Genomic DNA, 22,064 nt, shown 5'->3' on the forward strand with positions numbered 1-22,064 from the left:
CCATTTAAGAGGATGGGGGAGTAGATGGTATTAACAAATGAGCCCAACAGGAATAGCATGAAGAATGGAAAGCAGAGAAAGTAGCAAGGCGATGTCTGCAGACATCTGCAATTGTTAATGATGTGCAATACTGTAGAAAACCTCATGAAAACCAAAGCTTTATAACGAAAAATTAGGAAGACATCAGTGCTATTAGTGAAGATTGGTTAAGTGGCATTGTGTGTGTGTGTTGGAGTGGATGTGGTTAGAAGATAGGTTGAAGTATGAAGTGGATTGAATGGTGGCCCTGAAGACACATCCTTGTGACAAGCAATAGAAGTTGACAAGAGGCAAGGAACAATTTTCCCCTTAAACCTCCAAAAGGAGCATGGTCCTACCAACACCCTGATTTCTGACTCTTGACTTCCAGAATTGTTAGGGAATAAAGTTCTATTGTTTTACATTGCCCAGTTTGTGCTAATTTTTTACAGCTACTACGGGAAGCTAATACAAAGGGTATTTAGGAGATAATGAGGAGTAAAGAATGGAGAAAGTTTTGACAAATAGTTACAAACTCAAATGTTCTCAAGGGACAGGCAAATGAAATAAATAGCTGAAAATGAAAGTGGGAGGGGTAAAAACTGTGGAGAATTTGAGTACATGTCCAGACTACCAAATCAACACACAGATTGTATTTCCATACTCTGCCCCCTCCCATACCTACTGAACCTGATTTATTGAAATATTTTTTTAAATTTCCATTCTCTCTTGCCTACGTAGCTTAGACTTTATGTTTAGCCATCTTAGCTAACTTGTCAAGTCATGTTAAAATTCCTTTCATTCTTTTTTACCTTATAATGTAGGTTTCTTGTTTATTTCCTAAACCTGGTTAAATTCTTCTATTCCTCTACCCTTGGGATAATTTCCCAGTAACTATGATCATTTCTCCACTACATACTCAAATTCGCTCAAAACACTTAGGTCCTCCCTACTGAGCAGATTTGCTTTTATTTATCTCTAGTTCCTCCTAATTTCCTCTGCAGTAGCCGTCCCAAAATGTTATTCTTGAGAACATAAAATCCATCTCTTTCATTTGTCGTTAATGAGAAAGTTGGGATTATCCAACATGCATGTCCTCAATTCTTCCTTCAGGGTCACAATTTCCTTATGCGGTTACTACATTCCATTGTCTTTTCTTTTTATCTTTGGGGATGTAGTGTCCTGTCCCATCTCAAGACTAATTTTTCCACTCTCTGAAATGAGATTTCGCTTTTTCTGTCTTTCTGAATATATGTGTTCCTCCCCACCCTCTATATTCCCCTGATATTTTATTCACAGCCTTCCTCCCCTTGTTTTTTCTTTTTTTCCTGTGGTTGATCTCATCCAGCTTCCTGTGGTAATCTCATCCCAATTCTCAACTTCCTTCCTGAGATCTCTCACTATTGGCCACCTCCAAGATAGGCTATAAAATTTCAAACACTGAGCTTAAACTTATACTTATGGTCTTTCCCTCTAAACCCCATTTCACCTCAAGAATGCCCTATTTTTGCTGATACAGGAGAAATCCTCTCCGATGCATAGATTTGGAACCTGGGAATCAGCTTTCAATGTGCACTTTCCCTGATCCACCTCCCTCCATGTACAATCATTACAGATCATGGTGCCTTCCATATTGTAGATGTTTAAAAGGCATTCACAGTGACTGATATAGACACTGGAATAAAGTGGAAAGAATACTGCATTTTGAAACAGGAGGTTTGTACTTGAATCCTGGCTTGACCATTAAGTAACTTTGTGATCTCTGGCAAGTCACTGAACTTCTCTTTGCCTCAGTTTCCTGTCTCCAAAAAGGTGATAGCAATAATGATCTCAAAGGGTTGTTGTGAGGTTACAGAGCCTAATATCATAAAAGTTCTTTGTAAATTCTAAAGTGACACGGTTTGATTTATTCTTTGGTATAACCAGGTGTATATTCCCCAAATTGCTCTCATTCTCAGAGAGAAAAGATTTGTAAAAAAAAAAAAAACCAAATAGGGTTGGACCAGTTAAGAACCCCCCTTTTGCAACAGGCAAACTGTTCTCAATGGATGAAGTCCTGTATTAAGTTTGTCAGTTATTAGTTTACACCCACATGAAATTGCTATCTATGTGGGTCTTTTCTTTTTCTTTCTTTCTTTCTTTCTTTCTTTCTTTCTTTCTTTCTTTCTTTCTTTCTTTCTTTCTTTCTTTCTTTCTTTCTTTCTTTCTTTTCTTTTCTTTTTTTTTTTTTTTTGAGATGGAGTTTCACACTAGTTGCCCAGGCTGGAATGCAGTGGCGCAATCTTGGCACACCGCAATCTCCACCTCCCAGGTTCAGTGATTCTCCAGCCTCAGCCTCCCGAGTAGCTGGGATTACAGGCATGTGCCACCACACCTGGCTAATTTTGTATTTTTAGTAGAGATGGAGTTTCTCCATGTTGGTCAGGCTGGTCTCGAACTCCCGACCTCAAGTGATCCGCCCTCCTTGCCTCCCAAAGTGCTGGGATTACAGGCATGAGCCACCTTGCCTGGCCCATGTGGGTAATTTTTAAGGCAGTTATTGGAAACTGCATATGGTCCAAACCAGCAGTGATAACACCTCCCTTTTGCATTTCCTCAGGAGAGTCTAGTCATTGGAAGTGCACATGGTTTCACTTGACATTGTACCAGCAAATCCTTTGTGAATGATACTGGGGTGGAGGCAAAGGTTATGCCAGCCTCTGTCACTGTGCCTTCATCACCAGCGGTTCTGTCCATTTGGGGGCCATAATTACCTCTGTACACCACAGAATGAATGTGAGGGGTGAAACTGCTGATCCATCCACTGTAGTCATTTGGACTCATCAAGGGACAAAACACGTATAAGGTAATACTACTGTTATGATTAGCATTATTAGGTTCATTATCGACATCAAGGTCCCTGATGTTTTATTAAGATGTGGAAGTCTTTAACTTACTAAATGAAGATGGTATTGTGTATAATTTATCACATCTATACTTTAATTTGCTGCTACTTATTCTAAGTGCTTAGGGCTTAGTGCTGAGGTCTATTGTGGCTTCCTTTCAGCTGACAACTTCATCTTTAAGAAAAATCTCCCTTTCTTATGTAGCCTAATAAATATCAACAAAATGAAATAAGATCATATCTTCCTTAACTAAAAGATATCTGATAGGAAGATAGGCCTGATAGGATTGCCTTTTGGAGTAGAGCTATCAACCTCAGAATGCAACTCTTATATTTAAATATAAAGCTCTAAAAGAGAACCTCGTTTTCATATTGTGTCAGTGTGCATATATGTACATTCAAAAAATGATTTTTTTTCAGTATGGGACACTTTTTACTTAACAAAACACTGCAAGTAACCTTGACTGTACAATGTAAGGCCCGTCGCCTCTTCAGATTCTGCATCTTCCTGATTCTATACTCAATTAGGTGCAAACGCAAACTCCAGTTCTGGTGTTCTTATGTAGTGTTTAATTGTACAGAGTCCATAAAAAATCACTTAATATAAAGAAAACAAACACTCTTTTTTACTGCCTCACTAAATACTTTTGCCAGCAAATGCTTTGGGGGTGCTTTTTATTTATGGATTTTTTCACAATGCCAGAGAGCTTTTGTCTTTTTTAGTGCTTTATATTTATGGTTGTGGGATGATCATTTTCTGGTTGGTTTCACATTGAGCTGTTTCAGAACTAGTTGGAGTAGTAATAGTTTCATACTGTTTTTACTTTCTCCCCCTGAGTCCTATGTTAAATCTTTTTCACTCTATCAGTGACACTGCAGTATATTATGCTACACATTCTTAGGCTATTAACTTTGGGCACTGCTAATGATTTCTTTTATATATATATATATAGAGAGAGAGAGAGCACATAAAATATGTAAATGTTCCTTATTAAAACAAGAAAACTCAAAACACAATCACCTTATCAACAAAAGCTGGAGATTTTGTTTCTCCAAGTGAGATTGTAAGCGAGAAACAGGTTTGTAAAATCCCAGTGTTGGGAAACAAAGTAAATTATAAAAGATCCCTGAAGGGAGAGATTTAGTTTTCTTAAAAAACAACTTGTTTGGTATTCCATTCCCACATTGAAAATTTTTAAAAAGTAACACATTTGAAAAATCAACAGTAGCAGCACCGCAGTTTTATTGACTACAAGAAAGTATCTGAGTATCTGTAAGAAGACTGGAAGCAAGAAAAGGTAGAAGAATCTCAAAGTCACCTGCAATCTCACATCACTGTGCTCAGATCCTTTAAAGGAGCTCTGAGGAGTATCTCACCTTACCTCTGGCAGCTCGGAGCCCGTGAGGATTTAACCTGGAATTAGTATGTGTAAAGTAACTGGAGAACAAGCACTCTCAGGGGCGAAGTTTAACAATGAAAGATTTAAGGGAATAAGATGATTCAGAAATGACCGCCCGAACACAAAAAACGGAACTGATTAGAACAAAAGCAACCAGTATTTGCATCTTTAAATCGAAGATTGCCTACTCATAAAAAGTCTTTGGAAGCCAGTGGGCTCCTGATTGACTTTACTGTTTGGCTTCCTTTATACTGTGCCTTTTTGAACCAGCAGGGTGATTCAGAAAACGCTTTTTATAGAGGTATAAACACCTAATTTGGACATTTTCAGGCCACACAGTCCATGGGATAAGGTTGGATGGGATGGAAGAGACAGTACAGCAAAAAGTAATGGGTTAAGACAAAAAGTACCATGCAGGGAGAATGAGAGAGGACAGAAACGACTGGGGAACAAATAAAGGCAGTGAAAAGAAGAGATAACTAGAGTAATGTAATAAAGGAAGTCGGATATCTAATACAACTTAATCTACGCCTACAACTACAAAGCTAGTGATATGGTACATGCAAAAATGAGAACAGAATTTTTTTTTTCTTAATAAACGAAGGGGGACTAAAGAAACATTTACAAAATATTTATTGGGGTTGCCCCAGCAGCGTACAGACAACCACGTTTGGCTGGGTCCTGCCCTGCCCAGACTTACTCCCCTGGGGGCGATGGAAGGAGGAGGCACTGCAGCAACCTAGTTCTCTGTCCTTACAGTTGTTCGTCTGCTTCCAGAAAATGGTGCCTGAGATGAGCAAGGTCAGCAGACAGGAAGTGAGGTCAATGTCAGATTTCCATGCCAGCAGCGGGAACTCTGGATACAGTGGAGAGTCACAGCTGGTCAAACCCTGAACTGCTTGCTCCTCGAAATGGCCAGAGAGGCCCATCCCAGAGCCATACCATCATCTCTCCTCAGACAGGTGAACCTTTTCTGGTGGCGATGGGGTGGGGAAGAACAGAGATCAAAGCAAAGCAAAACCAAACAAAATGAAAGCATAATTGTTACATATATTTTTTTCTTTTTTTACACACATGCATTATAATTTATTATGAACTACTCTGGGTTCTTTCCTTAAATTTCCCAAATTAAGGATCGGCTTTGCTGGCAGAGATCTTTTCCCCAAATAAAACTGGGCACTTTCTTAAGAGTTCCATGTTCGAGGTTAATGCTATGGTGTGTAGCTTGGCCTCTTTGAACGCTTGATGGAGAAAGCTAATCAGTGGATCTGTTGTCTCTAGGAAACCGAGAAGGAAAACAATCAGCTCTGTTCTCTCTGGGCCAAGGGAGTGAGCTGTAATGAGGGAGCACACAAACGCACTGGGCGCCCTCAGACCTGAACACACAGGTTAGCACCACCTGCCTGGCTGACCCGGCTCACAGGTGCGCGGTTGCCAGGTAACGCTTGGGATCTCAGGGTGCCTTCAGAAGCCCAGCGGTTGGCTTGGGGAGGTGTGGGCACGGCCTGGGGCGATGGTGGGGGCAGGGCAGACGGAGTCACTGTCAGGGCAGCTGGCAGCACCACTGCTCCTCACCTCTGTAGCAAGTGGAAACAAGCCGGCTCGCCCTGAAGCCCTGAAGGGCCGATCTTCTTCCTCAGCTGCCTGTGTTGTGAAAGGGCTCTCTGATTAGAAATGAGCTTACAGATGCAGAAGGGAGAAAATAAAACCCATGCTGCGTGTTATATAAAGCCCCCCATCTCTCTCTCTCTCACAACATATACGTGTGTTTTACATAAATATAAATATAAAACACACATCTGTCCTTTAAAAAGTTGTCTTCTAAAAATTCCTCTCAAACTTGGGCAACTTTGTAGAGCATGTTATCACATATGTGAAGGGCAAAATGATGTTTGGGAAGAGCTGCTGACTGGTTGAAAACACCTGGGTTCTGGCCCTAAATTTGCAAGTTTCTTGATTCCCCAGTGTTAGTGGGGAGTCACTCTGTCATTTTAGATTCACATGAAATCAGCCCAAATCCCTACGTGTCCTGAAAAACCCAGAATTCCCCTCAGTCTCTTTATGAACTCTTGAGGGCTTGATTCCCTTGCCCTCTCTCTGGCCCCCACTTCCTTCTTGCACAGATGTAATTAATTTCCATCCTTAGTTATCACATGTCCATTGCATAGGTTCTTCACACAGAGTCTGCCATTTCCTAAGCTCTGGCAAATTCATAAATCTGGAACACCTTGTTCTCAAATAATGCCAGATGTATAAGAACTCCTCGCCTAAGCTAACGCTGGTTTCTCTTTTAGTGGTAGTAGTTGTTCCTGGTCAAGTTGTGTACTCTTAGGGGTCTTTCTTTCATTCTACTTGATCAAGAAAGCTCTATGTGAGTGGATAGGCACAGTGTCACTGTGTAGAACAGAATAGGTCGTACATTGTGGTGGTACTGGACTGCAATTAATTTGCAAAGATAGGCTCAATGTGTAAGAGTCAGCATTTTTAGTGTTGGCCTCAGTAGGTTCGTCAGGTCCACAGAAGGGTGAATATTGGAAATCAGTTGCCCTCTCAGATCCATGGCCTGTCATTACAGCTGAGTCATTCCTGTGCGGAGTACTACTTTTTCAACATAGGATATGCGTGTGTTCCTGCATCTGTCTTGGGTGAGGAAAAGATGAGTTATCTAATAAAGTTATGGGAACGCTAAGAGCTTGAGGTTAAGCAGAGACAGCCAAGCTGTGTTCTTCCCACCTGGAATCAGGCAGGCTAACGGGGGATCACACAGGCCAACCTTCCTAGCCCAAGGGCTATCATTCTGCTTTATATGTTTGAGTCATTGTGAGAAGAGAAAGATTTATAGGTATTCTTTCAACACTTACTCAACAGATATTTACTGAACACCTACTCTATTCTGAGCTCTGCAGTGTGTTCAGAAGCCAGGGCTGCAAACAAGTCATTCTTCCTTACTATCCTTGAACACTGCTCTTTTAAACTGCCTCTAGATCCATCCTAAGTATCAATCCATGTATTGATTGAATGCGTACATGTGTAAAGGCTCCTACAGGCTGACATTGTCAATATTTGCAAAGTCTAAGACTTGCAGACTTGGAGGCAGCTTATTTTCTGTGGGTATGTGCTTTCATGTATCTTAGAGTGCAGCCCAATTTGAGTTTATATTATAATTTTTTTTTTTTTTGAGACAGAGTTTCGCTCTTGTTACCCAAGCTGGAGTGCAATGGTATAATCTTGGCTCACTGCAAGCTCTGCCTCTTGGGTTCAAATGATTTTCCTGCCTCAGCCTCCCAAGTAGCTGGGATTATAGGCACGTGCCACCACGCCCAGCTAATTTTTTGTATTTTTAGTAGAAACGGGGTTTCACTGTGTTAGCCAGGCTGGTCTCGAACTCCTGACCTCAGGTGATCCACCTGCCTCCACCTCCCAAAGAGCTGGTATTACAGGCATGAGCCACTGCTCCCGGCCACATTTTTTTTTTTTTTTTAAGTTAAAACCAACTCTCACGTAGACAGAGTCCAAGACTGGGAAAAGGATGCTTTAAGGTACTTTTCAGAAGCCAAGTCAATCTGCTGCTGCATTGTGGTACTATAGAGTCTCAGTGTTGAATATGTACTTGAAAATATGGGTTATGGGTTTTATTTTATTTTATTTTATTTTATTTTATTTTATTTTATTTTTTAGATGGAGTTTCACTCTTGTTGCCCAGGCTGGAGTGCAATGGTGCGATCTCAGCTCACTGCAACCTCCGCCTCCCGGGTTCAAACAATTCTCCTGCCTCAGCCTCTTGAGTAGCTAGGATTATAGGCACCTGCCACCATGTCCAGCTAATTTTTTGTATTTTTAGTAGAAACAGGGTTTCACCATGTTAGCCAGGCTGGTCTTGAACTCCTGACCTCAAGTGATCTGCGTGCCTCAGCCTCCCAAAGTGCTGGGATTACAGTGAAAATATGTTTTTTAAAGAAAAATGTAAATACCTGTAGAGTGATGTCAATAGTTCAGTAGATGAAATTTTTCCAATTTGATCATAACTAACTCCAGGGTCTAAAATATAGGGAGAGATGCCTAGTTCATTAATGAGATGCCATATTTGGCATGGAATGTAAAAATATGGCCCTTAGTACTAGTCATCACCAATGATGTTATATCTCTAATGTGTGAATGAGGAAAATACAACCTTTGTAAGCCTTTGGCAACCATCCAGAGGTTCATTCGGTGCCAGAGACAAGGGCCTGGGAGAAGAGCTCCTCTTTCTGATCATGCCAGCTCTCTTCAGGAGCGCTGAAGTGGGATCACATGTCTTCAAGTGCAGCTCACAGAGCTTGGTGGATTTCCAGAAAGAATTTTGCCATGCTGATTCTAGAACAGTGTTCTCCAACCTTTCGAAACTCAAAACTCCTGTAATGCTTTCTCATTCTTTCTTCTGGAGAAGCCAAGTCAGCCAGAAATGTGTCGTTCAGCTGTGGATTCTGTTACAAAGGCACCAGGAATATTAAACAAGTTTTATCAAACTGCTTATGACCCCCTACACAAACCTTTTAGAAACTCTGATGAGATGTTTCCCTTCACTTGGGGGAGCCATAGTCCAGTGTGCCTTGGACATTCCCAGTTTACTCTTGTTCTGGTGTAAATATTACTGTCGCGTGTTCCTTGCATTCTCATATGTGGCTCAGTTTGAATGGTGAGGTATATGGTCACCTTATCTTTACCCTGGATCCTTCTCTCCCACCAGTTGAGAATAACTCATCCAGGGTTATTGAATGGTAGAGGATCTTTCAAAATCAACAGCTAGAAAGTCGAGAACCCTTCATGCCACACTAAGAAGTTCCATGCTAGGCAAAGAAGAATGACAAGGTATTTCAACAGGTGAATGATGTGAGTAAATATTTGCTTCAAAAAAGTATGTTGTAATAATCCATGTGAGAAAAAATGGGAACACTAGCAATGACGTTTGAAGAACTATACCTTTGTATCTGGGAAGTCTTGAGCTCAAATGAGGGAGAACTCTTACCGTGAGGGGATTGCAATTAGAGTCCTGTCACCTCTACTCAAATCTCTCAAACGTAAACCATTGGAGTAACATTTCCTTGCTTCTCATCTTTCAATAAGACTTGTGTGTGCTATTAACAGAATACCACAGCATCCCAGAGCAGGATGCCTTTCAGTGATGAATCAATTGAGTCTCACATGTTAGTGTATAAATTGTTAACTGCTTCAGGATTCATAGGGATGAAAGATGCTTTATTTATTGTCCTTTGAGATGAAAGATGCATAATTTATGGCACTAGGATTACTATTTTATTTACTCTTCTGATGCTGAAATCACATTCTTTTCTAGTGATGGAATTGGAGAATCTCTTTTAATTTGTGGGCAAGTGGCTTATTAAAAGCTTCAGAGTTGGAGGGTCTGGCTATACAAAAGTGGGTGTTGTCTGAAGGAAGAAGTATGATGCTTTTGTTACTAACACAAAGACTATATTCTCCTGCTCACAAGCGTTAGTGAGATGTTAAACATGTGTGCATGATGTAAAGCTGTTGGCTCTGATACATGTTCATGTAGGCTTAAGGTTTAGAATGACATAATTAGGTACATTCTGTAAAAGTATCTTAAAATATCGCAGTTGTAGACTTCGCAGAGTTTTCTCTTCCAGTGGGCCCGGGACGTTTGCACGGCATACTTCTGTGTTCCTAGGCAATCACATGTTTTCCAGCATCCAAAAATATCCACAACTTTGTGTTCAGGAAAATGTCCAGCTTCCTTTGTTGATAGAATCTTTAGAATTTCATTGCCTGAAAATATATTTGCAGCTTTGCTGAAAAGGCTAGTTTAGTTCGTTTGTTTTCTTACTTTTACCTAAAAGTTGTGGCTCACTTCTTGGCAGCAAGGTTTGGGACAATTTCTTTAATTAAAGAAAATATTTGCCTTGTGTCATCCTGCCTCAGAGGGCCTATGGGAGGCCATGTGTGGATTGGGGTGAGGCAGGAATGTTGGATAGTTGTTTCTACCTGGTATTTCCACCAATACACTCTACCTTTGGTGGAACCAATGTCATCTCGACATTTTAGGGATCACAGTAGTAAAATGTGTGGAAATAAAAGAGCAAGGTCAGGCTAGCCAATAGCTTCTTTTTCCTTCTTTTCCCTGATGGAAAAGTGCTTTCCCTTAGACTGATGGCTAAGTAGCAATACAGGTTGAGTATTCCTTATCCAAAATGCTTGTGATCAAAACTGTTTTGGATTTCTGTTCTTTTTTTTTTTTTTGATTTTGAAATATTTGAAAATACATAATGAAATACTTTGGGGATGGGACTCAAATCCAAACATGAAATTCATTTATGTTTCTTATATACCTTATGCACGTACGCTAGGGTAATTTTATACAATATTTTAAATAATCTTGTGTATGCAACAAAGTTTGTAGATGAGGTCAGGTGTGGAATTTTCTACCTGTGGAGTTGTATTAGTGCTGAAAGAGATTTGGAGTTCAGAGCATTTCATATACTGGATTTTCAGATGAAGGATGCTTAATTTGTAGTAGGAAAGGAAAGGGAGCTATAGACAAAGGTCCCAGACACTGTTGGGTAATGTTGTATGAAGAATCACAAGAACTGTACAGAATACTCAGGAAAACAAATAGATCTAAAAATGAAGTTACCAATTTGGTCGCATTATTCTACTTTATTGGGATGTAAGTTTGCTTTTCTTCTTCTTCTTTTCTTTCTTTGTTTTTTTTCTTTTTTTTTGAGACAGAGTCTCACTCTGTCGCCCAGGCTGGAGTACAGTGTCATAATCTCAGCTCACTGCAAACTCCTCCTCCTGGGTTCAAGTGATTCTCCTGCCTCAGCCTCCGGAGTAGCTGGGATTACAGGAGTGTGCCACCATGCCTGGCTAATTTTTGTATTTTCAGTAGAGACGAGGTTTCACCATATTGGCCAGACTGGTCTCAAACTCCTGATCTCGTGATCTACCCACCCTGGCCTCCCAAAGTGCTGGGATAACAGGCGTGAGCCACCGCACCTGGCAGTCAATTTGCTTTCTTAATCAGAGTCAGTTTGGCATTTCTAAGAATGCTCTTTTGGAAATAGAGGAGGCATTTCTAGAAAGTGCAATTCCTCTGCCTTCCATCCCCCAAACAGGGAAGTGTGACTTAAAAAAAAAAAAATTCTATTTGACACTAGAAGCAAATGAAGGAAAGTGAAAGCGTAACTAATAACTATCTTTATGTATGTGGAAAACTCTGGCTTAAGTTAAGGAGGACTAGCAATTATGTCTTCACTGAGGACAGAAATCGACTTCAACTAAATTGAGGGATTAGGACAGAAATGGACTTCAACTAAATTGAGGGATTAGAATTTAGTTTAAGAAAGCCCTTTTACTCTGACTCCGTCCACTACTGATGTTACATTTTGCACAGCTTGTTTCTCTGGATGTCTGTTGCTTTTGTTGTCATCATCATTGTACTTATAGTTGTTTCAGCAAGACAGATCCCTACCTATCTGGAATGACTTTAATAATGTATAATATTTGGCATTCAAACATGTTCCTTTGCAAATAAGGAATTAAGCCTATATTTCTCTCAGGTCACTTGGCTGGTACCAGGACAAAAACTTCAGTTCCTAAGCACCAACACCGAGGTGTTTTTTATGCAGCAGATTCTGGAATCGTTCACAGTAGCAAGAGATCAAGCTAAATAATTCTGGAGGCCTCTTCCTACTTTGGATATTCAAATCTAAAAAAGGATTTTACCTTTGCAAAACTTGAATTCATATTTATTAAATCAAAATATAAGTTATCTATTTCTTCAAAATGTGTAAGGCATAAAATTTTTACTTTAGTTTCTCACTGAGGGTTTAAAGAAAATTGCCTAGTGTATTAATGAGGGTTCTCCAGGGACAGAGAACCCAAAGGATATATACAGATAGACAGATAGAGAGATAAGAGCAGATTTATTTGGAGAATTGGCTCAGGTGATTATGGAAAGTGAGAAGACCCATGGACAGGCCATCTGCAAGCTGGAGACCCTGGGATGCCATTAGAGTGGCTCTGTCTAAGTCTGAAAGCCTTAGAACCAGGGAAGTCAATGGTGTAAGTCAATGGTGCAAGAATCAAGCATGGGGGTTGGGAGGGAGGGCAAGGAGGCACTGGTGCAAGTCCTGGAATCCAAAGGCCAGAGAACCTGGAATTCTGATGTCCAAGGGCAGAAGGGCATCTCAGCTTCAGTAGAGAGAGTGAGCAAATTCACCTTTCCTCTGCTTTGGTTCTATCTGAACCCTCAACCAATGGAATGGTGCCTGTCCACATTGGGGGTGGATCCTCCTTACCCAGTCTACTGATTCAAAGGCCAATCTCATCCAGAAACCCCTCACAGACACACCCAGAAATAATGCTTTACCAGCTAACTGAATATCCCTTAATCAGGTCAACTTGACACCGAAAATCAACCATCATACATAGTATCTTTTTTCTCCTTCTTTTGTGTGTGTGTTTGCCTTATAAATGTGCAAAATGTATTTCTGCAGTATAAAGTGAAAGTGTTTGCTTGTTGCTTTGGAAACTTTATATGGCTGTTCAGAATGGCACCTTGTCATTGCCAGGTCAATAGAGTTGCTTTAAATATAGCCATATATTATTAACACTGGGACAAATACCTTTGTGTTTTATCACTTGTGATGAATGTTTCATTTCACTGGGATTGATTCTAATTCTGGAAATTAAGTGTTCACCCAAGAGAGGCACATAGCGTCTTTTCTTGAAAAAAAAAAAAAATTACTCCATAAGAGAGAAGATCTGCCTAGTCCTGCTTTCCCAGAGACCTAAAGTTATCTCAAGAATAAATAACAACAGTCTTTTTCTTTTCTTTTTAAAAATCTCTGCAGGTTGTAAGAAATACTTACCTTCTTCCTTATACCCTGGTTGTCTGAAGGACTTGGCTTTAGAATGATAGAATAATAGGACATTAGAACTAAAAGGGATTTTAAGGGACATTAGAACTAGAAGGGACTTAACCTAGTCCCTCCATTATATAGATGAGAAACACAATGCCCAGAGAAATAAGGTGATTTGTCTAAGGTCATGTAATTTAATGGAAGTAACAAAACCTGAAACTTATTTCTGGTTTACTTCATTACCATTTTTTACTTATAAAGGGTTTTATTTTTTTAAGAACATGTTCTACCTGTCCTAGAGAGTAGGAAACTTACTGTTTCCATTAAGATTAAGCAAAGCAGAGACAGTGAGAGATCAAGTGATTCAAAGTCAAGGTCATCAGATACTCAGTAACAAAACCTTTAACAGTGGTGTATATACAAGGAGAGAAGTCTGCATGTAAATTATAAGATACATTTGGGCTACAAGTTTGGGTTTTTAGGACCAGTACAGATTGAGAAAATTACTAATTGTTGTATTCTCCCCTACATCGTGCCTTCAGCCCTAAAGCCATATTGAAAACTGAAACTGAGCTATTAATACATAAACACTAAATGAAATTGAAATAGAGGTGGGTACATGTTTTCTGGCTTGTCTATAGCAAGACCTCCCAAGGACCTGATCATCACCTGTAATATCAAAGATAATATTATCCCTTATTTTTGGTGAACTGTCCACCTACTTTTTGCTATAATTTTGCAGCATTCACTTGGACCCTCTGACAAAACAACAGTAAAACAAACGTAAGATCTGCTCATTTGCAGCAGTTGCTCTCCTAGGTCCACTCCACACAGCCATTATAAACAAGGAGCAGGGGTGAAGGAAACCATTCGATGGAAAAAGGGATCACTTGCGATGTTCAGACCTAAGAACATACAAATTACTTGGTATACAAATTATAAAATATTACATACAAATTACATAAAGCTATTCCCTGATGTGTCTGCCCTGTCTGGCTCTGTGTCTGTGATAACTCCCGTAGGATGACCTCTGTTGCAATGCAGAGGTCTGCAGTCTTACATCAGTTGCAGCAGAAGCCCCCTGGCAGGCAGAAATGGATCAAGAATGTTCTCGTGCAGGTAGATTTCCCCACCCGATCAGCTTCTAAACATCGTGATTACCCTGTCGTTTCTACTTTCCATTAATGAATGTATATTAATGGCATAAGGCCAAAGTTGGAATTGGGGTAGATCCTAGATTATTTTAATTAATTACTTACCAATAATATTGTTTCAGTTGTCTACAATGAACTGGCATTTTACACACACACACACACACACACACACACACACACGCATATTTTTAAATTAAAAGCTCACAGTTCTGGAGTAGTTATAGTTCCCATTTAAATGGAAGCTCACAAAGGGAACTTGGCCAAATTCCCACAGCCAGAGTCAAATATATAAGATCACCATTTATCCCAGTTGTCCTGGATAATTATTAATAGACATGCACTTTACTCTCAATACTAGGTTTGGTCAATGCATTGTATAGTCACCCTAATTAATTAGCCCCCGAATTGATTTGAAGCAACACTGTGAAGCAGGAGGAGTCCATGCGCCTTTCTTGCATCATCTATCAGGTCACCTCCATTCTTCTCTTCTGGGGACGTACTTTTGCATCTCCTGGGTCTTTTAACCTCTGTGCTATTTTCACTTATTCTGTCTTGGCTGGTTATCAATAGATTGCTGCTGAATGGTGGTGAAACTATATTCCTATTGGCCTTCTTCATCCATAAATCAGTCAAGAGCTCTCAAGCTTTTTGCTCTACAAAACTCAATTCAGCCTTCCCAGATTGATATGAAAGCTTTTGCTTATGAAGCAGTTATTAAGATTATCTGTTGTCATTGGGGCTGTATGTGATTTCTTCTTTGTGCTCCTACACAATTTTATAGATGACATTCCTGCTAGGATTCGTAATACCATATAGTAATTATGTACTTATATATCTTTACTCTTTTTAAAACATATATTTAAATTTATTTTAATTGTGTTAAAATATATACAACATAAAATTTGTCATCTTAACCATTTTTAAGCATACGTTCTAGTGGTATTAAGAAGATAACTTGGGGCTGGGTGCAGTGGCTCATGCCTGTAATCCCAGCACTTTGGGAGGCCGAGGTGGGCAGATCACCTGAGGTCAGGAGTTCCAGACCAGCCTGGCCCATATGGTGAAACCCCGTCTCTACTAAAAATACAAAAAATTAGCCGGTATGGTGGTACATGCCTGTAATCCCAGCTACTCGGGAGGCTAAGAGAGGAGAATCGCTTGAATCTGGGAGGCAGAGGTTGCAGTGAGCTGAGATCACGTCACTGCCTCCAGCCTGGGCAACAGAGTGAAACAGAATCGAAAAAAAAAAAAAAGAATATGATAACTTGGTTGTATTTTAATCTTTTCTACAATATTATCAAACTGTGGAGAGCCAGGATCATGCTGAATGCATTCTCAGCATAGCAATGTGCCTGAACTCAAATAGTGAATGAAGTCTTGATGAATAAATGGAGGAAATCATGTTTCTCTACTGCTTTCTCTTGTTTCCTCAATTCCTGTAACTTTCTTTCTTTCTTTTTTCTTTTCTTTTTTTTTTTTTTTTTTGAGATGGAGTCTTGCTCTGTTGCCCAGGCTGGAGTGCAGTGGCGCTATCTCGGCTCACTGCAAACTCTGCCTCCCGGGTTCACGCCATTCTCCTGCCTCAGCCTCCCAAGTAGCTGGACTACAGGCGCCCGCCATTGTGCCCAGCTAATTTTTTTGTATTTTTGGTAGAGACGGGGTTTCACCATGGTCTTGATCTCCTGACCTCATGATCCGCCTGCCTCAGCCTCCCAAAGTGCTGGGATTACAGGCACGAGCCACTGTGCCCGCCTTTTTTTTTCTTTTTTTTTTTTTGAGACAGAGTCGTGCTCTGTCACCCAGGCTGCAGTACAATGACATGATCTCGGCTCACTGCAACCTCTACCTCCTGGGTTCAAGCGGTTCTCCTGCCTCAGCCTCTCGAGTAGCTGGGATTACAGGCATGTGCCATCATGCCCGGCTGATTTTTGTATTTTTAGTAGAGATGGCGTTTCACTATGTTGGTCAGACCGGTCTCAAACTCCTGACCCAAGTGATCCTTCCACCTCAGCCTCCCAAAGTGCTAGGACTACAGGCGTGAGCCACCGTGCCTGTAACTTTCTGATTGCTGACTCTTTGCTAGGACTTTTGGTCATCACATTTGCTTTCCTCTTCAGCTTCTGAGGGTTCCCTGGTTCCCATTATATTTTGGGTCTTCTGTTTTACTGCATTTCCTAGTATTTATATTGTTATGATCCTTGTCTTCCTAACTTTGAATCCACTGCATACCCTGACTTTGCAGAGGTTCCAACTGCTGTAATACCCAGACTATCCTGGAGATTAGCACTGCTTACCTGTTTGGCCTGCTTTGACCTCTCATATCTGTCCAAACTCTAATTACCTTTGTTCTTTTTGCAAGATCTGATACCTAGGAGAATTTTGCAAATCAACACTAAGCTGCTTCTGCTACATTTAAAATTAATGGGAACAAAAATCAACTTAAGATGGATTAAGCACTTAAATCTAAGACCTGAAACTATAAAAATTCTGGCACAGTGGTTCACACCTGTAATCCCAGAACTTTGGGAGGCCGAGGTGGGTGATCACGAGGTCAGGAGATCGAGACCAGCCTGGCCAATATGGTGAAACCCCGTCTTTACCAAAAGTACAAAATTAGCCGGGTGTGGTGGCAGGCGCCTGTAATCCCAGCTACTCAGGAGACTGAGGCAGGAGAATCGCTTGAACCCGGGAGGCAGAGGTCACGGTAAGCCAAGACTGCACCATTGTACTCCAGCCTAGGCGACAGAGTGAGACTCCGTCTCAGGAAAAAAAAATAAAAATAAAAAATAAAAATATATTAAAAACATATATATATCTAGAAGATAACATTGGAAAACCCCTTCTAGACATTGGCTTAGGCAAGGATTTCATGACCAAGATCCCAAAAGCAAATGCAACAAGAACAGAGATAAATAGTTGGGTCTTAATTAAACTAAAGAGCTTTTGCATGGCAAAAGGAACAGGCAGTAGGGAGTAAGAACAGACAACCCACAGAGTGGGAGGCAATCTTCACAATCTGTACATCTGACAAAGGACTAATATCCAGAATCTACAATGAACTCAAACAAGTCAGCAATTAAAAAACAAACAGTCCCATCAAAAGAGGGCTAAGGACGTGAACAGACAGCTCTCAAAAGAAGATATACAAATGGCCAATAAACATATGAAAAAATGCTCAACATCACTAATGATCAGGGAAATGTAAATCAAAACCACAATGCAATACCACCTTACTCCTGCAAGAATGGCCATAAAAAAAAAATAAATAAAAAATAAAAAAACCAGTAGATAATGGCGTGGATGCAGTGATCAAGGCACACATCTATACTGCTGGTGGGAATGTAAACCAGTACAATTACTATGGAAAATAGTGTGGAGATTCCTCAAAGAATTAAAGTAGAACTACTATTTGATCCAGCAGTCCCACTCTTGGGTATCTACCCAGAGGAAAAGAAGTCATTATACGAAAAAGATACTTGCACATGCATGTTTATAGCAGCACAATTTACAATTGTGAAATCGTGGAAGCAACCCAAACGCCCATCAATCACTGAGTGGATAAAGAAACTGTGATGGAATACTACTCAGCCATAAAAAGGAATGAATTAACGGCATTTGCAGTGACTTGAATGAGATTCCAGACTATCATTCTAAGTGAAGTAACGCAGGAATGGAAAACCAAACATTGTATGCTCTCACTGATATGTGGAAGCTAAGCTATGAGGACGCAAAAGCATAAGAATGATACAATGGACTTTGAAGACTTCTGGGGAAGGGTGGGGCAGGACGAGGGATACAAATAGGGTGCAGTGTATACTGCTCAGATGATGGGTGCACCAGAATCTCACAAATCACCACTAAATACCCTACTCATGTAATTAAACACCACTTGTACCCCCAATAACTTATGGAAAAATAAAAAAAAAATTAACAGGATATCACTGCTTTGCACCAGTCAAAAGTAGATTCTTAAACACAAAAAAATCCTCCTTAAACCGCAATGACAACACTCTCCTCAAGCAAGGAGTGAAAACATTAGGATTTGGCATATCATCTTAGTTAGATAGCCAACTCTGAACTAGATCATCTTTGGAACCAGTTAGAACTGCTGTTTTATAGTTTGCTAAATTTAGATATGTGAGACGCATCAAATGAAAGCCTGAATGTTCTGTAAACTTAGTGTTTGGAAATTATTTTAAAATCAGTTTCTTAGAATTTTAAGCAATTCTGGATTGTTGAAGCCTGGCAATATATTTGTTACAACATGTAATGAGTGCAAAAGTTACAAACTAAGGATTGTCTTACCCATTAATATTGGTCTGAAATAGCCTTTGGAAACAGCTTAAAAACAAAGAGAACTTAAGAAAAAGGCAGACACAGCAGTGCCTATTTTGAGTAAAAAAAAAAAAAAGATATTAAAATTTCAGACAAACAGGTCTTAAAACCTGAGAGAAATATACCAATTGGGATATGAAAATATTTTTCAAATTTTATTTGTTTTATATACAAAATGGTCCAATTATGTTTTTGTTTTGTAAAATCACATTTTCCAAGCTCACACCGTTGGTATTTTCTATAAAAGAAGAATACTTCTTTTAAGAATGTTATTCTTTTTTACTTTATGGGCAGGTTTTAGAGATTATGGTCAGGGGAGCTTCTAGGAAATACTAAATAATGAGAAAATCTCACACTACCAAGTATAATTAGAGATATTAAGATGCTATATTTATACTAAAGAGTTTGAATATTTTCTCTAACTTGTATTTTTTAAAGTACTTTTGAATGTTGATCTTTAGTTGAAAATGTGTTTGAAATGTACTGTAAGCTAAAGTGGTTTAAAAGGTTTTGAAATTTGGGAACTGATAGCAGTTGTGTTATAAATATCTCATCTAGTACAGATGTGACTAATACCTTTTGCTCTGCTGTACTATTTCATAAATCAAAATTCTACCTCCTGATAACAGTATGTTGCTTCAAGCTTGCTAAGTAATAGCTGAAAATCTTTGAAGAACTTGTATAAGGGTTGGAAAATGCTTCGCTGGAGATGTGCAGATTTCTGGAAGCCCTGTGTTCTGTTCAAAATGGTCAAAGAGAGTTAGAGAATCACCAAACTGACTGTGGCACATGCAGCTTTGGGGATACTTCAAATATTTATTTTTAATACATGATTTTGCTAGTTCCCATGCTATTCATATCCTTTTAGTAGTAAATCAGTTAAGCATGATTAATGAACAAGAACCATACAAATTTAAGGAGGCCTATACTGGAAGATGTAATGCTGTAGTCAGGGCTTGGCAAACTTTTTTCTATAAAGGGCCAGATAATAAATATTCTTGGCTTTAAAGATCGGATGATCTCTGTTGCAGCTATTCAATTCTGCTGCAGTTGTGCAAAAGCAGCAGCAAACAATATATGAACACATAAATGTGGCTGTGTTCCAATGAAACTTTATAAGAACAGGCAACAGGGCAGATTTGGCCTGTGGGCTATAATTTACTCACACCTGTTCTAAGCAATAGTTTTGTGATTGCTTTAAAATATTTTACCAAGTTTTCTCCTTAGATAGAGAGAATTCAGTCCAACACAAAAGATCATAGAGATGTTAATCATCATTAAAACTCAAGATAGGAACTCAGACTGATTGCTATAGCTAAAAGAGCTGCTTTGGGATATGTAACTGATTCCCTTTCTAATCCCACAGGCTTTATTCAGAGCAAATAAACATCTGAGGTGAGAAATTAAACTCAGAAGACAATGTGACCCTTTACTTCTTGGATGAGTCTCAAAGTCTATCTTCTGAGTGTAATTACTGAAGAGTTGACTATATATGGATAGGTTGTCCGTGAACTAAACAGACACTATGGTCAAAATCCAGGAAAACTGTCAGATTCAGGGATTTGAGGCGTCTCAATGCCAACTAGCTGACAAGTCACTCTGTTAATCTCACCTCCTTTTCCTGTAGTTTGAATTTAACCATTTCTCAGCTTGTTCAGATATCTAGAGGAAGAAAACAAAGGGGAGAGAGCTAAAACAAATAATTAAAGATCACTTTGGAAGAACAGAATGTGAAGAGGCAGAAACGGTTAAGAAAAAACAAATGATGGGGAAAATGACAATTTGAATTATTATTTTTTAAAAATGCAATGCTCTAGGTAAAATTTCTAAACAGTTGGAATTATCTTTGGCACCATTACACCCATCTCCTCTCACTCTACCTCATCAGTTCCAGCATCCAAGGCATTAGTGCCACTTGTTGGGCCCTGAAAGTTTCTCCTTGCCAGGGACTGGGTTTCCATCTCCCAGTGTCTTGTTTCTTTCCCTTCTGTCTTCTCATGAAAACTTTCAGATAATCTTAGCCAGCCTCTAGAGGAAGGAGAGTTTGTTTTAACTGATTTTTAGACCAATGTGAAAATGACTGATATTTTCCTATACACATTAATCTATAACTTGTAACACTCAGAAAGTGTAGGGAGATAACTTGAAGCAGAGAGTAATTCCTTAAATGACACCAAGTAAGCCATTACCTGCTCAGTACGGGCATCTGCTGGCAACACTGATTACAAAAACAAAAGTGCAAACGGTGAAACTATTATAGCCCAAGAGTCAGCTGACTTGGTGTCATCAAGTTCTCTACACTTTGAAGATCACCTTTTATTTTAATATCCAAATATGTTGGCACAAGACTCTATCCCTGTCTTAGTTAGCTTGGGCTGCTATAATAAATGTCATAGACTAGGTGACTTAAACCACAAACATTTATTGCTCACAGTTCTGAAAGATGAAAGTCCAAAATCAGGTGAGCATCATGGTCTTAGTATCTGGGGCGGGCCCTTTTCCTGGTTTGCAGACCTCCACCTTCTCTCCATGCCCTCACATGGTGGAGAGACCATCTCGCTCTTGTCTCTTTCCTATAAGAGCATTAATTCCATTCATTATCCCCCAAAGCCCCACCTCCAAATACCATCACATTGAAGATCAAGTCTCCAACATATGAATTTTGGAGGGTATACAAACATTCCATCTATAGCAACACTGTACAAAGTTTTGAAACGATCCCTGATATTCTTGTGGATTTCAGGGAGATCGATACCTGTTTATTGGACCACACAGTAATTTTCTTCTTAATCATCACTCTCAGTACTTGGAGATTCTTTCTCTTGCTGTCTGACTCTTCCCTATGGTGGACACCACCCTAATTTCTTCATTCTCTTGTGAATAGCTACAGTAAAATCCATGTGGACATTAATTTATTATCACACATTACAGTCTCAAAAATTTATCAGCCATTGCTGAAAATAGGACATTAGCTTCCTCTCTTCTTAAGGCCTTTAACTTGGCATTAGGGATCTTTCTTTACCTAGCTCATCTTCAGATTTATTATTATTTATTTATTTATTTTATCTCTAGGCTCCTGATCCTCTCTTTCTTTGTTTGTTTGTTTGTTTGTTTGTTTGTTTTGAGATGGAGTCTCACTCTGTTGCCCAGACTGGAGTGCAGTGGCTTGATCTTGGCTCACTGCAACCTCCGTCTCTCAGGTTCAGTTGATTTTCCTGCCTCAGCTTCCCAAACAGGTGGGATTGCAGGCAAATACCACCACACCCGACTAATTTTTGTATTTTTAGTAGAAACGGGGTTTCACCATATTGGCGAGGCTGGTCTCGAACTCCTGACCTCAAGTGATCTGCTTGCCTCGGCCTCCCAAAGATTACAGGTGTGAGCCACTGTGCCT

The 22,064-nt window shown here is 39.7% G+C and overlaps 1 long non-coding RNA gene across 2 annotated transcripts in view; it reads left to right on the top strand.

Moving 5' to 3' along the window:
* Positions 1 to 4,966: 4,966 nt before the first annotated feature.
* The window catches only part of LOC105482510 (uncharacterized), a 53,453-nt gene continuing 36,355 nt past the window's right edge, over positions 4,967 to 22,064 (top strand). Inside the window, exons 1-3 of one of the 2 annotated variants that reach the window (XR_987677.2) lie at positions 4,967 to 5,264; positions 5,584 to 5,740; positions 9,029 to 9,171. This is a non-coding gene — a long non-coding RNA (uncharacterized lncRNA). The remainder of the gene's footprint in view (positions 5,265 to 5,583; positions 5,741 to 9,028; positions 9,172 to 22,064) is intronic. The other variant, XR_987678.2, reaches the window with a different exon arrangement.

The sequence above is a fragment of the Macaca nemestrina genome, chromosome 5 (assembly GCF_043159975.1).
Source record: "Macaca nemestrina isolate mMacNem1 chromosome 5, mMacNem.hap1, whole genome shotgun sequence".
NCBI lineage: Eukaryota > Metazoa > Chordata > Mammalia > Primates > Cercopithecidae > Macaca > Macaca nemestrina.